Raw genomic sequence first — 16,166 nt, 5'->3', positions numbered from 1 at the left:
AGACAAGCCAAGAAGCGCCGAGTAGACACTGAATAGGACTAAACTATGTACATAATAGTTTTTTGCCTTTTGTTTCATAATAAATTTTATTTATATAACCCTTTTGCTGATTTTTAAAGTGTTACATAAACAGGACAGGTGAAATATTATCATGTAAAGCAACCATAAACACATGAAAAGACCTAGGTTTACAATTTATGATTAAAACTCTACTATCTACACAATATACATAGACATAAAATGTAAAAAACTTAAATATCTTAGAAACAGTAGCCAATCAGTTGTTTTAATTGTCATATTTGAATTCAGCACATCAAAATACATAATAAAATAGCACATTTTATCTCTGAAGCAGACGACTTCTCAAAAATTGTAGACCAGTGTTACCTTCAGATCAGCATCTGGACTTTTGGATGCTCACCTGAACCTAGACAAACTTACAGCCCTTTATAAGGTTTGTGAATTTATTCCAGTCATGCATTTGTCTTTAGTTAAGTCTGCAGTTGTTTCAGGTTGTGCCAAATAGTTGTGTTGTGATGGGCACAAATGAGTGCTCTGGATAAATCCAACAGGCCTGTTTTAAGATGTGAGCCAGCTCAGGACTCAAATTGAGATCTGCAAGGTTGGTTAGGGACATTTTTGACAAAAAATAATAATAATAATCAGAAAGTGAGGATTTGTCAAAACAGTTGTAGAAATGTTTCAAAATTATGCAAACAAACCAATGGTGATTTCTATTTTTATTTTTGGATTTTAAGTTTGCAAAACGTTTTTGATATTTCAACTTTTTGTCCCAATTTGATTTGGGAAAAATGTTTGAAATCTCAAAATTGTTCACAGGATCAGAAAAACATTTCCTGCCCAGTTTTACTGAGCACTATGACCCTAATCTATCAAAGTGTTTAAGCAAGCACTTAACTTTTAAACACGTCAGTAGTTCCATAGAAGCCAACAGGATTACTCATGTGCTTTAATTCTTTGCTAGGTCATGGCTAGAATGTTCTGCACCTTGAAGATTGAGCCCTGGGGGAGAAAGGGCACCCTAGTGCAATAACCCACTGTACAACCTGTTCTGCCCATAACCTTCTGTTTCATTATTCTTTTTTGTCTAACTCCTGTTGTTATTTCTACTCCATGAACACTTGCTTCATTAGGTTTTATTTGGTTTTAAACAAATAAGGATTTCATATGAATTTGCAAATACACTTCTACCCCGATATAACGCTGTCCTAGGGAGCCAAAAAATCTTACTGCATTATAGGTGAAACTGCGTTATATCGAACTTGCTTTGATCCGCTGGAGTGCACAGCCCTGCCCCCCCCTCCTCCGGAGCGCTGCTTTACCACGTATATCCGAATTCATGTTATATCGGGTCGCATTATATTGCGGTAGAGGTGTATATATGATTTCCCTTTAGACTTTTCTCAGCCTCTTGAGTGGCTTTAGTCAACTCATCATGAGTGAAATTCACAAGCCCTCCAGACCCCTTAAGGCAGGGGTCGGCAATGTTTGGCATGCGGCTCACCAGGGTAAGCACCCTAGCGGGCCAGGCCAGTTTATTTACCTGCTGACGCGGCAGGTTCAGCCGATCGCAGCCCCCACTCGCCGCAGTTCGCCGTCCCGGGCCAATGGGGGCGGTGGAAAGCCGTGGCCAGCACATCCCTCGGCCTGCGCCACTTCCCGCCGCCCCCATTGGCCTGGGACGGCGAACTGCGACAAGTGGGGGCCGCGATCAGCCGAACCTGCCGCGTCAGCAGGTAAATAAATTGGCCTGGCCCGCTAGGGTGCTTACCCTGGTGAGCTGCGTGCCAAACATTGCCGACCCCTGCCTTAAGCTATGCTCCATTTCGGGCTCAATCCTGCTCCCAGGGACAGAAGTTGGCAAAACAGCCAATTTAAGAGGCTTGGATTATTCAAACTGCAACAAACCTCCAAGTCACCACTAACATAAGGCAACCCATCTTAATGCAGTTGTATGTGACATCTGCACTCATCATCATTATATACTTTTAAGGACTAAAAGCCCATTCATGAGTCTCTCATCTCTTGCTGGAAAAGCTCGAAAACATACTCTGACACTTTACTCATCTGGGAAATGAATAAGGAAGTCTTTTCTTCTTGGATGACATCAGTCCTTAATTATGTGCACAGTATAGATTCCCTTATTCCAAGAGCCAGTTCAGAATAAAACACAATGGTGGATTAAATGAATACTTCCATTTTATGATCACATGTCACTCTGCCGTTATTAGAATTGTGTGTCAATATTTGCATACGATTGGCAGAGCCAGCAAAATTTCATGTTTTCACTGAATAAAAAACAAACAACAGTCTGGCAGTAATTACTGAGTGAGATTTTCCATTATTGCAGAAAATTTCTGTCTTCAAAAACAGCCCTTCCCATTTGTAGTGGGGCAGATAATCTCCACTCCACCAATCAAGCTAAGGATAAAGAACTTCTGTGGCAACTATCAGTCCCAACCTGTGTGAATTGTCAGGCATGGGCAGGCCCTTAAAAGGGAAGCACTCAAACTAGCAGAGCAGGGCACTAGGTTACCTGTTGAGGAACAGGTTGAGAGCACTGCCAACCCCAGCTCTCCGAGGAAAGAAGCTAAGTTTGTTTGTTGTTATTTGGAGCGGGGAGTGGGGTTGGTCGAAATCGCCAGGACTAGCTCTCTGCCATTAGCCATGCAGGATGGATGGAGACAAGTGCCCAAAAGACCATTTCCCCTCCTTTGTGTGAGGGAACAGGCCCAGCCCCTCACAGGCCAGGGAACGGTTTTATTACCTCCCTCCCCCTGAAGGGGGCAGATTTGCTAAGAGGTGCAGCTAGAGCTATACCCCATACCCCCAGGACTAGATCACAGGACTACTTTTGGCCAGAAACAATGTATGAGGTAAGTAAGGTGCCTGCCTTCACCCCAAGGGAGTGACCTCAAGACATAACCTTCAACACCCTCATTTGAGACACTATAAGAAACCTGGGATCGAAAGACTTAGAAGGGCTGAGCTAGGTTGGATGCATATTTCATATTGTGTGAAACCTACAATGAGATTGAGCCACAGTGCAATGCTTTTGAGAATCTTTCACTTGTTGGAATGCTTTGTTTGGACTTGTTTTTTTTTACAGTAGGGAAAAAACACTTACTCCCATTAGATTAGTGGCCTAAATGACAACTATCTGAGTTGAGTGCTTTGATAGGAAATCTTTCATCATGCCTTACTATACCACATATGGGATGTACATTGGAGAAAAATATACAATCAGCTTTGCATTGCGAAAGCTTCTAATCTAATTTGGTAAAGAATAGTTAGTGTTTACTAATAATATGGGGGAATTTAAAAGACTAGCATCCTCATTGCATTATTTAGAATGCTTTTGATGCACAGCAGTGGCTCAAATGTAATAAAAGATGAGCGTTGGTTTGTATACAGGCCTTGCAAAAAAAAGTATTGGAAACCCATCCATCCTTCATTTAGGAGGACAAAGTAGGTGTATTACATGAATGTATCAGAGTCCAACTATAAAGACAGTCAACTGAACTTGCAGCAAATTCTGGATCTGCTCCATCTCATGTCAACTTCAGTGGTGCAAATAACTCCCTGTTTTTTTATGCTGATAAGACTATTTCTCTATCCCCATAAATCATTGTTTTATGCTGATGACACCGTATTTCTCTATCACCATAAATCATCTGTAGCAGTTGAGAGAGTGTTAATGAATGATACAATATGTTAAACATCACTCAGTGGAAATGTGGGTTAGCTGGATATCCCAGGCCTTCTTGTAAGCATATTTAGTGGAAGTTGCTTTGCCTGTACATAGATATGAAGCTAGAGGCTAACAAGCTTTAAACAAAGCATTCCCTTTTTTGAAAGCATTAAACATCATTTTTGGTTAAACTTTCCAGACTTCCAGGGCTTGGCATGCAGTGCTTGCCTAATGAGTACTGCCATGGGCATATCTTTTTAATGACGTCACAATGTACACTGTAAGGCCTGGGCCCCTATTTTGCATTGTTCGGTGCCTCTGCTTGGTGCAGCAACAGTGAGTTGGCAAAGAAAGCCTAAGGGAAGTGGAACTGACCTTTTTTTCTTCTACTCCCTTACTCTTTGGAGGCACAGAATGCTGTGTGTATATTTCCACATACCCAATCAGCAGGATCAGAGAATACTCAGTTCTTAAAAAAGTCAAGAAAGCAGATCTCAGTTGGATGAAGGCAAAGAGTGACAAACAAATCCCTTGAGCCAGAGCTATTACTGAGATAGTATTTCAAATATTAATTCAGCCAAATCTTTCACTGGAGAGTGAGTCCATGCTATACACTTTAAAAGAGCATGTTCCTTACATGACATCTTCAGAGATGACTGTTTCCATCCCCTTGTCCACTTTAAACCCATGCCTTCCACAGAAGGCACAGATTTTTTTTTTTTTTTTTTTAAAACCACACTTCGATTCTGGTGATATTATATGGGGTCAGTGCTCAGTCAACTGTTAAATAAATTGCAAATTCTACAAAACACAGCCAGCAGAGTCATTACTAACTGTAACGCTACAACTTCAAGCAAAATTACATCTGGCTACGATGCTATTCAAATGCATCAATTCTACAGCCTCTGATTATCTTAAAGAAAATTCAGCCATTAAACTTATTTTATAGGCACAAAACAAGAGGAAGTGCCAAAAGGAATCTGTATCTCCTAAAAGTCACAAGAAGAAAAATAATTGGCAAACCTTTTCCGCCTGCAGTTTTATATAATGTTCTCTCTCCCTCCTGATGTTCAATCATCCACCACCACTGGGATATATAAAATCACAGAACAGCAGGCGGAGTGCAAGCTGTGGGGGTTTTGAGCAGCGGGTGGGCCAAACAGAGTTTGACTCTGAACCTGGACAACACATGTCCTTAGATGGGAGTCTAGCAGTGAGGATCCCTGGGGAAGAAAATTGTAATTTAGCAAAATATAAAGACACATCAGATGGGACTGTTCAGTTTGATTCAGTATTTATTCATCATGAAGCCTCTCCAAGTGCCAGCATCAACACATGGTGAGCTCAGCTGCAGTGAGCTCTTGTATGTAAGGAACAGGGCACTGGCACCCCTGCTTCATGGCTGCATTGACACTTGAGGAGGCAGAACAGTGTGACTGACTGATTATCTGACAGCTGCAAGGGCCCTTATACCGAAGGCCAATATGTCCTTTAGTTGTCTCACTACCCCCTGAAAGAAATTTAGTATGGCTAAAGTGGACTTTATTTTCTTTCCACTCAAGCCCAGTGCCCTTCTGCTATTCTCCATCACCACAGGTAACATCCATTACTTCATTACTGGAGGTGTAACACCTCGTGACCATCCACGGCACAGCTGGCAAGATCACCTTTCCCTTCCTTATCTGTAGTCTTGTCACCCTCCAATCCCATATGCATCTCCACACTTGGTTTCCCTCTTCTTAAATATTTAGTTCAAAACTGTGCATAGTTCCTCCCTTTCTTATGCCCCTTATAGACACTGAAAAAAAAGGACTTCTTCGCCAAGTATGCCACTTCCATGACCTTTCTCTAAGTTGGATTTTTGCTTCTAGCCCAGCCGGATGCTTCCCTTCCTCATAGATACATAGGGGAAAGGGAGAGAGTTGCCCACTGAGATGATTGTCTTTTCCCATGTCTTCCAGCATCAAGGGAAGAAGAAGCTGGATTCTCTTTCCTGGATTTGAGGAAGAGGGTGAGAAAAACCTATTACATCTCCCTAAGTTTTGAGTGATGTGAGCAAAAATTCCTGGCCAGCTCCCTTCTCTGGAGAGAAGAGAAGAAACTAGACAAAGGGAAGGAGGTCTCCATTCCCCACTCAGATAAAAGAATGGGAAGATTTATTGAGCCCACAGGGCACATGGTCTCTTTTCTGCAGAGAGAATGGCTCTCTTGCCTTTCAATATTCCCCCCAGCTGATCTCTTAAAGAGAGAAAATGGTGGGTGCAGGCAGCCAGACAACCCTAAGAGACGGCAGGGTAGCAGCTGGAGACCCCCTTAAGACTTCAGAGTGGAAGGTGACTGGCATGCCCTCAGAATATACCTATAGGTAAATGAATGTTATGAAGGATGTCTCCTAGTTGCTCTTAGTTGTGGTTCTGAATAAAATTCAAATATTTGAGTTCCAAATCTATCATCCCATTGTCCTACATCCCTATAATGTCCTTATGTTCAGGTACCTTTAAGAGATATTGGCAATATGTGCTTAACATGCTGAGATATTATGGTGATAGGGCATATAAGATGTTTCATGTTTCTTAATAAAAATCCTGTTACCCACCTTCTTGACCCCCAAACAAAGAAAGTGTAAGTATAGAATATGGTAATCTTCCAGAAGCTCATGGCCATATGGAAACTTCCAATCATCTTCCTCATTGTCAAAGTAACCTAAGGTATGGCAGGAAGATCACTCCTGATGTAATGGTATTGTTTTTTTCATTCCATGGTGTTTCATCCTCTGATTTTACCCAGGTAGTTCTCCTACTCTGATTGTAACGTAAATGATAACAGTGCAAACAAGAGGCAAAGAGAACTTCTATCGGAATTTGGATAGCAACATGTTACAACCCCTTAACTGGGGTTCTGGCTTCTCAATACACCCCTACCAGGGGTAAAAGTAACTTAACAGACTTACCAGTACACAGGGCGGCTGGGATCCAGAACGGGCAGGCCCTCGATGTGAAGGGGCAGGGCTGGGGCCAGATTCCCCCTGCCAGCCCTTCAGCAATGCCCAGCCTGTGCCACCTGGGGCTCTGGCAGCAATTTAAAGGGCCCGGGGCTCTGGCTACTGGTGCGGTAGTGGAGGCCGCAAGCCCCAGGCCCTTTAAATCACTGCTGGAGCCCCGGGGCTCCTGGCTGCTACTGCGACAGTGGCCAAAGCCCTGGGCCCTTTAAATTGTGGTCCAAGCCCCAGGGTAGCAGTGGCAGCGGCCGGGAGCCCCGGGGCTCTGGTGGCGATTTAAAGAGCCAGGGACTTGGGCTGCTGCCGGGAGCCCCGGGCCCTTTTAAATCGCCAGGCCAGGGGCAGCTTCCCCTTTTGCCCCTTCCCACCCCCATCAGCGGCCCTGCCGGTACGGTTGGCTGTGTACTGGCGGTCTTACCGGTACGTCACACTGGACCAGCTTACTTTCACCTCTGCCTGACCCCATGATTACTGCCTAACGGTTACTGCTTAGTATTTCACCTACCAGGAGAGGAATTCAGCATTGAATCATATAGGAGTCAAGATTAATGATATTTTAACCTTGCTGTTCTGCTTAATTCAACTGTGTGATAGGTTCTGACTTATCTTAGTCAGTGGCTATCAAAATCTTTATCCAAACCTGAACTATTCACAGAATAAGACACATTGGTGGTTATTATGTGTGAATTAAAATGTTAATGATACTTGACCATATCAATATCTTTGCCTGAATCGTTGGTGTCAGAAAAGGTAGAAATTCCTTCATTTTAGGTTTTTTTAATTCTATCTTTTCATTGAGAGAGAACAGCACTTTCCTTAATGTGAAGGTAATTAACTCGGTGAGATGAATCTCTATTAATGTTTGCACATGGCTTTGAAAACATAAAGCTCTTTGTAAAGTAATAATGCTATGTAAGCATTATTATTGTTTATTCTTATGACTATTTCACTAAGATGACCAATTCACTCAAGGGTGGCTCATTTATGTTGAACTGTCTATATTACAAGTAAACTTGTGTTAATTTTACATTTTTGTGACAATTCATTCACACAAGCAGTCTCATATAGTCTCGCTGACAAGATGTCATGATGGGTTGAGTTTACTGCAAGTGCGGTGACAGACATCTGGGGATTTTAGTTACACACAACGCAGTTGTTTCAGTCCAGAGCAACCCATGAAAATCTATCTTCCAGTGTTACTTTGCTCATGCCCTTTTGCTTGGCTTTGAGTTTGAATGAACCCAGAGTTGCAGAGTTAAGCCATGAAGTTTTACTTGGTTTCAGGTTGAAATATGAAAACCAGAATGTCACATAATTTGTGTGGGAAATGGTAAATTTTTCCAATTTATCTCACAACTCATCCCAGGTTAGGTTTTGAACCTGGCCCAAATTTTGGGATTGTACTGAAATCTGAAGCTATATAACAAAATTTATACTCTGGTTGTGAGTTCCTAGAAATGTTCTAAATTCTTTGACCAAACCCACTTATTATCAGTCCTAAGAACTTGCAATGAGATGCATTAGTGCTGGTGAATTATCTCTGATAGTGCCATTACTGGGTGTGACAACTTTAACCCCAAATACTGTGAGCTCCTTTCACTTCTGTGCTTAAAGAGGGAGGCATTTAAGGGTCTGCTGCAACTGGATGAAACTGCTTCTTAGTAGTTTTTTTTTTTTCTTTTTTTCAGAGCTGCTGTTCTGTTCTAATTCTGCTGCAACTATCTGTTATATAATATAGTGGTTATTAATTTAGAATGTCTAGTAAAGTATAATATTGTCATTGCTAATTATATTAATTGTTTCAATTCCTAATTCCCCTGAGGGGTGAGGGGTTTTTTTTTTTATGATTTCAGTCCTATCAGTGCAAATATAAAGGAAGAGGGAAGGTGGGGGAATAGAGGAGGAAGAAGAGTGAGAGATTCAGATGCTTTCCTCTTATATAATCAGCCTTTCCTTTCCTAAGAATAACACTAAATTTAGAGAAACTATTCAAACTTGTTACCTATTAGATCTTTACAGCCTACATTTGGTAAAATGGTTTATTCAAGAATGAATAATACTCTAAAAGATAATAAATTTCAAACTGAAAATAACATCCATTACATTACCATTATAAAAGCACTTTTATAATTGAACTCTTTAAATATGTACAGAGAAAATAAAGAGCAGTAAATGCAGGAGCTATTTTTATGCACTACAGAGAGGAGGATTGGGGGGTGGTTAAAGCACAGAACTGGGACTGGGTAGATGTTAATTCAGTTTTTGCCTCTGCCATAGACTTCCTGTGTGACTCTGTCCAAATAATAATCTGTGCTTCAGTCCCCCATCTTTAAAATAAAGATGGTACTTCCTGCCTTGCACTTCTTGTTTTTTTTGTGGGTAAGGACTGTGTCTCACTATGTTTGTATAACTCTGTCCTCAGGATGTGTTATGAGTAAGGCTACGTTGTAGTCACGGGTATTTTTAGTAAAAGAAAAAAAAAGTAATGGATAGGTCACAGGCAGTAAACAAAAATTCACAGCCTGTGACCTGTCCATGACTTGTACTATACACCCCTGATTAAATCGGGGGGGGGGGGCAGCCTGGAGGTGCCACAGGTGCTTGAGGGGTGGCATGGGGGGGATTGGCTGTCTGGGGGCACCATGGGGGCTGGGGGGGGGGGGTTGGCAGGCTCTCTACCTGGCTCTGTGCCTCCCCGGAAGTGGCGACATTCCCCTTCCCTCAACTCCTAGACGGAGGCGCAGCCAGTCAGCTCTGTGCGCTGCCTCTGCCTCAAGTGCCAAATCCACAGCTCCCATTGGCCAGGAACCATGGCCAAATCGGAACTGTGGGGGCGGTGCCTGCAGGCAGATGCAGCACGCAGAGCCCCCTGGCCATGCCTCTGCCTAGGAGCCAAGAGATGTCGCCACTTCCAGGGAGCCCCCCCAAGGTAAGTGCTGCCCAGAGCCCTCACCTTTTCCCGTGCCCCAACTCCCACCCGAGCCCCCTCCCACAGCCAAACTTGTGCTGCTGCTGCTGAGGGAGAGGGGTGCAGTGGCCTGAGACTGCATCGGCCACTGCAGAACTCAGAGGTCCTGGAAAGTCACAGAATCTGTGACTTCTGTGATCTCCATGACAAACTCACAGCCTTAATTATAACTCACCTTCTGTGTCCCATCCACACACAATATGAATCTGCCACATGTCTCAGCCAGAGAACAGAATCCTTTCTCCCTTGTGGGCATGTGGTGGTCTGATTCACTACAACTGAGTTATCCAATCTATATGCCGTAGATTGGGGAGGTGATGTGCTAGTCTGCATCTGAGCTGTGAGCAGGAGGCCCTTTGATCTTAGTAGAGATTGTTGGGGGGAAAAATTGTCCACAGAAATTTGACAAAAACAGACACCCCTCCCCCATCATTTCCATCTAAATTTACTCTGGAAAATTTTGATTTTTGGCAGAAGTTCAGATATCAAAATATTTCAATTTGGAAATGCTGCTTCAGTTCCTCATGGGAGTTGTTGTTTTGAAGCCTCATTATAGCCTGTGCTCCCTGTTCAGACTGTGTCTCCCATCATGCACCACAGTCCCCCTCTGCGAGAGTGGAAGGAGTGCACATGGGAGTAGTACTCCATCTGCCTGGCCCATAGAGGACAATGGGGACATGAGGCAAATGAACTATATTTCCCATGGGGCACCATGGCAGCATTTCCAAATTGAAAAAAACAGACTTCTGAAAACCAAACAATGAAAAAGAAAAAGGGGAAAAAAATTCATAGAAAGCAGACCCTTTTTGATTTTATTTATTTATTTATTGAAAATTCTATTTTTCTGTCAAAAACAGTTTGGATGTAACACTTTTGACCTGCACTAAATCTTGGCTGGGTCTGCTGTACTGCAATTTTTTCTCCTCAGACACTAATTAACTGCAGACTCCTGTTCTCACAATCATCTCCCTACCAGTGGGTCACCAAGGCATGGAAGGTAGAAAAACATCCTGCTGGGAGACAGAGAGGAGAATGCTAGAGGAATTTCCTGCTTCTTGGAGCAGAGGTGTGACTCTGGAGAGTTAGAGAGGCAATCTGCTCTTTAAGCAGATCCCCCTGTCAGCCCTAAACTGAGAAGCTAGAGAGAGATTAAAAGGGGGAAGCACCATACTTGCAAGATGAGGAGGGATAATCCAGTTGTAATGGATTACAGAGCACTAGGTACCCATTTCACAGAAGGAATTCTGTAATTTTTTATCTTTGCTCAAACTTCAGAGGTTCATGCTTTTGCTCTGGATTTCCCCAGTTCAATCCCCAGTCATGTCCAAAATGGCAGTAATCCTATCTGTGTGGTCCCTACTACAGTGGGGTTCCAGTTGTGATAGTGACCTAGAGGCCCAAAATATGGTAAACAAGAACAACCTCACGAATCCAAGGATATAAGGCAATTTATGGTCACTGGGTCATCTGGATATTGGTCTTTCAGAAACATCCTCATCCTCCGTTGAAATGGATCCCTTCACTCCCCACACTTATTTTCAGAAGTATCTACAGACAGTCCTAAGTATCCAAAAGCTAAAGTGATCCCTCCCAGATATGACTGCTACTGTATAGGTTTTATACTGCTGTACCTGACCGTTCATCTTTCTCCCTCAAGGATGTTAAAGGTGATAAATCTGTGCTGAAAGCATGCATTTGTTTGTGTGGCTCTAGAGTGTATCCTTTTAGCAAAGGAGGAACATGATAATTTACAAGTAGAGAAGCTATTCAGGGGTATAGAAGAATATTTAACCTTCTCTGCATTTACTGTAGCAACTTATCCTCACACCTCTGACATCTATTTGGTAGCTTAGTAGGAAATGAGGGGGTGGGATTCTCTCCAGTGAGTGATTACCAAAAAAAAAAAAAAAAAAAAAAAAAAAAAAACATACACACAACCAACACAAATTCTGTAAGCAATGGATTATAGTAAATCAAATTTTGTAGTCTCTCTCTCTGGTTCTGCTTATAAGGAATGTGTAAGTTTGGGGTAGGGGTAAGATTGTCAATTTGTTAGTTGAAAACAGTTTTTAAATCTATTTCTAACTGTGAAATGTGGCAGCCATGGAGCATATAATTTCTTCTTTTAAGATGCTGTGTGTATATCATTTAAAATAACAATGAAAGCAGACATGTCAGGATTGTGGTGTTTTCCATTTCAAACAGCTTATGAAAAGGAGAAAAATATCTGCTTTCTTATGGCCAGAATCTGATAATCTTGCTTGCACTAAGCATTTTATTGCTCAGTGGGACTTTACTGAGATCAATGGGACTATCAGAGGGATAAGGTTCTATTCAATCTGAGTAAAGGCAACAGAATCTGGCCCTTAGACAGGCATTTGCAACAGAAAGTTTGCTGTAACGAATAGTTGAAAATGAAGGTTTATTAGCAATATAAACTAATTGGGTAATATAAACAAACATGCAGTTGTCATAAAAGTATAGCTTTCCTGAAACATACATAAAGTGTGATATGATACCCATATAACATGTGATAATACACCAGCAGATGGTTGCCAGAATTTTTTTATAGCAAGTTGAAAGACATTATTTTTCATGCTGACAGATTGAATGATATTACAAGACACATGCAGGGTTTTAGCTGTGTATCTTTCATTAATGAGTTGGCAACTACAGTGTGAGACATGGCTTATTGCATACATGCATGTGTGACACACACACACACACACACACACACACACACACAAATACATACCCATTCGTCTGGCTAGCAATTTGCTTGTGAATGTATAGATATATACATACCACAACCAGTGGTGTAATCAGCATAGCTCTAATGATTTCAATACAGCTCTGCCCACCTTCACCAGCTGTGGATCTGGCGCAGTATATCCTCATTCATTTGAGACTTGGGACACTGATAATTTGTTATTTAATGTACTAGAGGAATTGCCTTCATTTGGGCCTTGGAAATAAGTGTTCAATATCTTCTAAGGTCCTGACAAACATTATCTCACTCAATTTCACAATGCGAACCTCTGAGTTCTTGGCACCCAGCCCCCTTCTTGGATCATGGTGCCTCTCTAATGAAATAAAAACTGGGGTCTCCAATCGCATTGGTGCAAATAAGACTACAAATAGCGTAAGATTGGACAGGCATGGCCATGCATTTCTTGGGCCATGGAAAGACAGAGGAATTAGAGCCTGCATTTCTTTCTAGTGACCTTGTCTTGTTATATTACAGTCCACAAATGGTAGCAAGGCTGTTTGACTGTCTCCTTTTATTGTATTAATAACCCTTTTTAATTCTGTAAATGAGATATTACATGTTAATAACCTTTCCTCTTATAATGCTACTTTAAATGAGATAACACTGGGAAATTGAATACTGCATCACATTCTCCAACTTGACTACAGTCATCAACAGCAAGTAGCAAAAGTTGAATGACCCATAAAAGACTCCTAAAACTGCTGAGACAGGAAAAAGATGATGGTTAAAAGGAAATAAATGCTACTGAGGAATAGAAGCTATGCATTCAAAAATAGGAACAGGCTGTATTTTTAGGCAGCAATGCTACAGTGTATTTATTTCAAAATGGATAGTAAATGGAAGCTACAGATCAAACCTACAAGCGTTATTCAAAGCCGGACCATGCATTCCATAAACACAACAAGGACAGGCCTTCTAGCCTTTCTAGTCGAGCAACAGAGAAAGTAAATTATGTGACAACAATATCATTTAGGAAAGGAAAGAGATAAATACCTCTGATCACAGTGTAAGCAATATGACATGGCAGCTATAAACCAAAGAGGTCTAAAGAGGACAAGTAGCTCTTGAGATAAAAGTATAAAACCAGAGCTACTTACAGCGTAAGGGCAATAAGGAAGCATACATTGTCAAGAGCTGCAGCCTTGAGTGAGGCACAGATTTTTTTTTTCCCTCCTCAAAAAAGAGAAAAAGCCCAGTTCTTTGGAAATATTTCTCTCAGTCTGATAGTTTAAAATCATCCTTTCCAAACTACTTGCAGCCTTTAAAATATATATATACAAAAGCCCATTGCTTAGAAAAATTTTCACTACACAATTCATATGGGGCATCTTAAATACTGCCATTTTGCATGCTCATTTCAAGGCCATAAAACATCAAAGTAACTAGACAAGCCATTGCTGTGATACACGACAAAGCTGGCATTCTCCAGCACCATCATTTTTTGTCTATTTAATTAAAGCACATGTACTGTTTGCACTTTCAATGGAGGTCAAACAGTGTTGCCAATCTATTCATTGGAAACAAAATCACAGCCCAACAAAATAAAACAGCGTCTGCGGGTTCCAACAAAGTGATCTATTTTAGAGTAACACAAGGGTTAGCATTAGCAGATGTGCTTAATACTGCATCGTTTTAAAGACTTTTAGTATGCCAAATGCAGAACATATTAACTAGTCCCTTCAAAATATTTTGCTATTTCACAACCCATGATCCCTTTAAAAGTATGCATAAATGTTCAAGTTATAAAGCAGAATTATCTTTACATGTATGTTCACTAGCACTTAAACACTAGACTACATGGCTGTCACTGCCTATTGCACATAATTTTCCTAGACACACAGCTAGCCTTAGGTTCAGAAGGTAGGACTCAGGAGCTCTGCGTCAGAAAGACTTTGATGAAAGAGATAGAGCTTTTCATTTGCCCAAAGAACAGAGGGAGAAAAATTATGGTCCGAAACACAACGCTGAGAATCAGCAGTGTACTTTCAGCTAACAGGTCTAGAATTGCTTTACAATGGGCACTTTATGTATATGTTTCCTTCTTTGCATGTTGTAGTGACATGCCTGAAAAACTTAGTGCTATCATTGTTTGAAAATGGTAGCTCCACTAATGTACGGTACATGTTAAGCCCCTTTTTTTGTGGTCATTGTCATGTGTTCTTTCTGTATCCTGCTCTTGTTGAATTCATTTGCTTAAGTGCATGTTGGGACAGATTGAGAGTTTCTTAAAGCAAGAGATATTTTCTATGAACATGCATGACATGGCATGTTTTTTTTTAATTTGCTATTCAAATGTGCTCATCATAGTTTATCAGGTGTATTTGCAAATGATAAAGGTGGATTAGCCAATTTTGTAGTCATGTGTAGCTCCTCTGAAGTCAGTGGATTTATACCAGCTGAGGATCTGGCCCATAGTTACATTCTGGGATTGAGTCTATTAAACTTCACAAATAGGCTCTTTAAAGTAGCAGATTGAAGGCCCTTGCACTGAAAACCCACTGCAACCCCATCTAGTCAAACACGGATTGCTAATGTACATACATCATACCTGATCTTTTCTGATGGTGCAGAGAGAAAGAGGTGGTTTCTGAGGTACCTGGGATGTACCATATACTGCTGGACTTCAAATACTAGATCAACCCTTTTATATTGAAAGCACATAAAATAGGAAGCGATGATGTGCTTTCAGCAGTCCTCAGCAAGACTTTTAATTGCTAATGCTACTTGGGACTCCAGAAGCAAAGGAATACAGAATAGAAGACCCCTATGTTCCAATCCTTCTTGAAAAGAGTAACAGCCCATGCCCCCAGACATGTGGACAAACTATAAAAAGATAATGTGACAAGAGGTCTTTAATCGTTCAATAATTGATACAGAGTAGAAGTAATACTGAGAACTGTGTAGTAGTATATGAGTCCGGTCTCTCTTCAACTAGATAAAAGATTGACAGGGATGTGGACTCAGTTTGGACCTCCAGCCAAGATAGTTCATAGACTCATAGATTTTAAGGCCATTAGAATTCTTCAACTGTGCTCCATATAGTTATCTACTAGTTCCTGCTGGTTTCTACTATAGGACCAGTAGATACAGGAAAAAATTGACAACAGACTCATTGCCAATTGAAACTGAATTTTCCATAGGGATTTTTAATTTTTTTAAACAAACTTAATTTGAGAGAATAAGCTTACTTCATAGCTTCCTTTTTCATCAGTGAACAACCTCTTTAAGCCTTTATGACACATGAAATGATACATTTCAATGGGATCACTAAGGCTACACTACAAACTTTGGTTGATGCAAGTCACATCAGCATAAAGCCACTGCAGTAAGTATTTGTGGCACCTTAGAGACTAACAAATTTATTAGAGCATAAGCTTTCGTGGGCTACAGCCCACTTCTTCAGATGCACCCGAAGAAGTGGGCTGTAGCCCACGAAAGCTTATGCTCTAATAAATTTGTTAGTCTCTAAGGTGCCACAAGTACTTACTGCAGTGGCTTTATGCTGATGTGACTTGCATCAACCAAAGTTTGTAGTGTAGCCTTAGTGATCCCATTGAAATGTATCATTTCATGTGTCATAAAGGCTTAAAGAGGTTGTTCACTGATGAAAAAGGAAGCTATGAAGTAAGCTTATTCTCTCAAATTAAGTTTGTTTAAAAAAATTAAAAATCCCTATGGAAAATTCAGTTTCAATTGGCAATGAGTCTGTTGTCAATTT

Source organism: Trachemys scripta, chromosome 10 (assembly GCF_013100865.1).
Source record: "Trachemys scripta elegans isolate TJP31775 chromosome 10, CAS_Tse_1.0, whole genome shotgun sequence".
Lineage (NCBI taxonomy): Eukaryota > Metazoa > Chordata > Testudines > Emydidae > Trachemys > Trachemys scripta.
Note: the sequence above shows the minus strand (reverse complement) of the source record.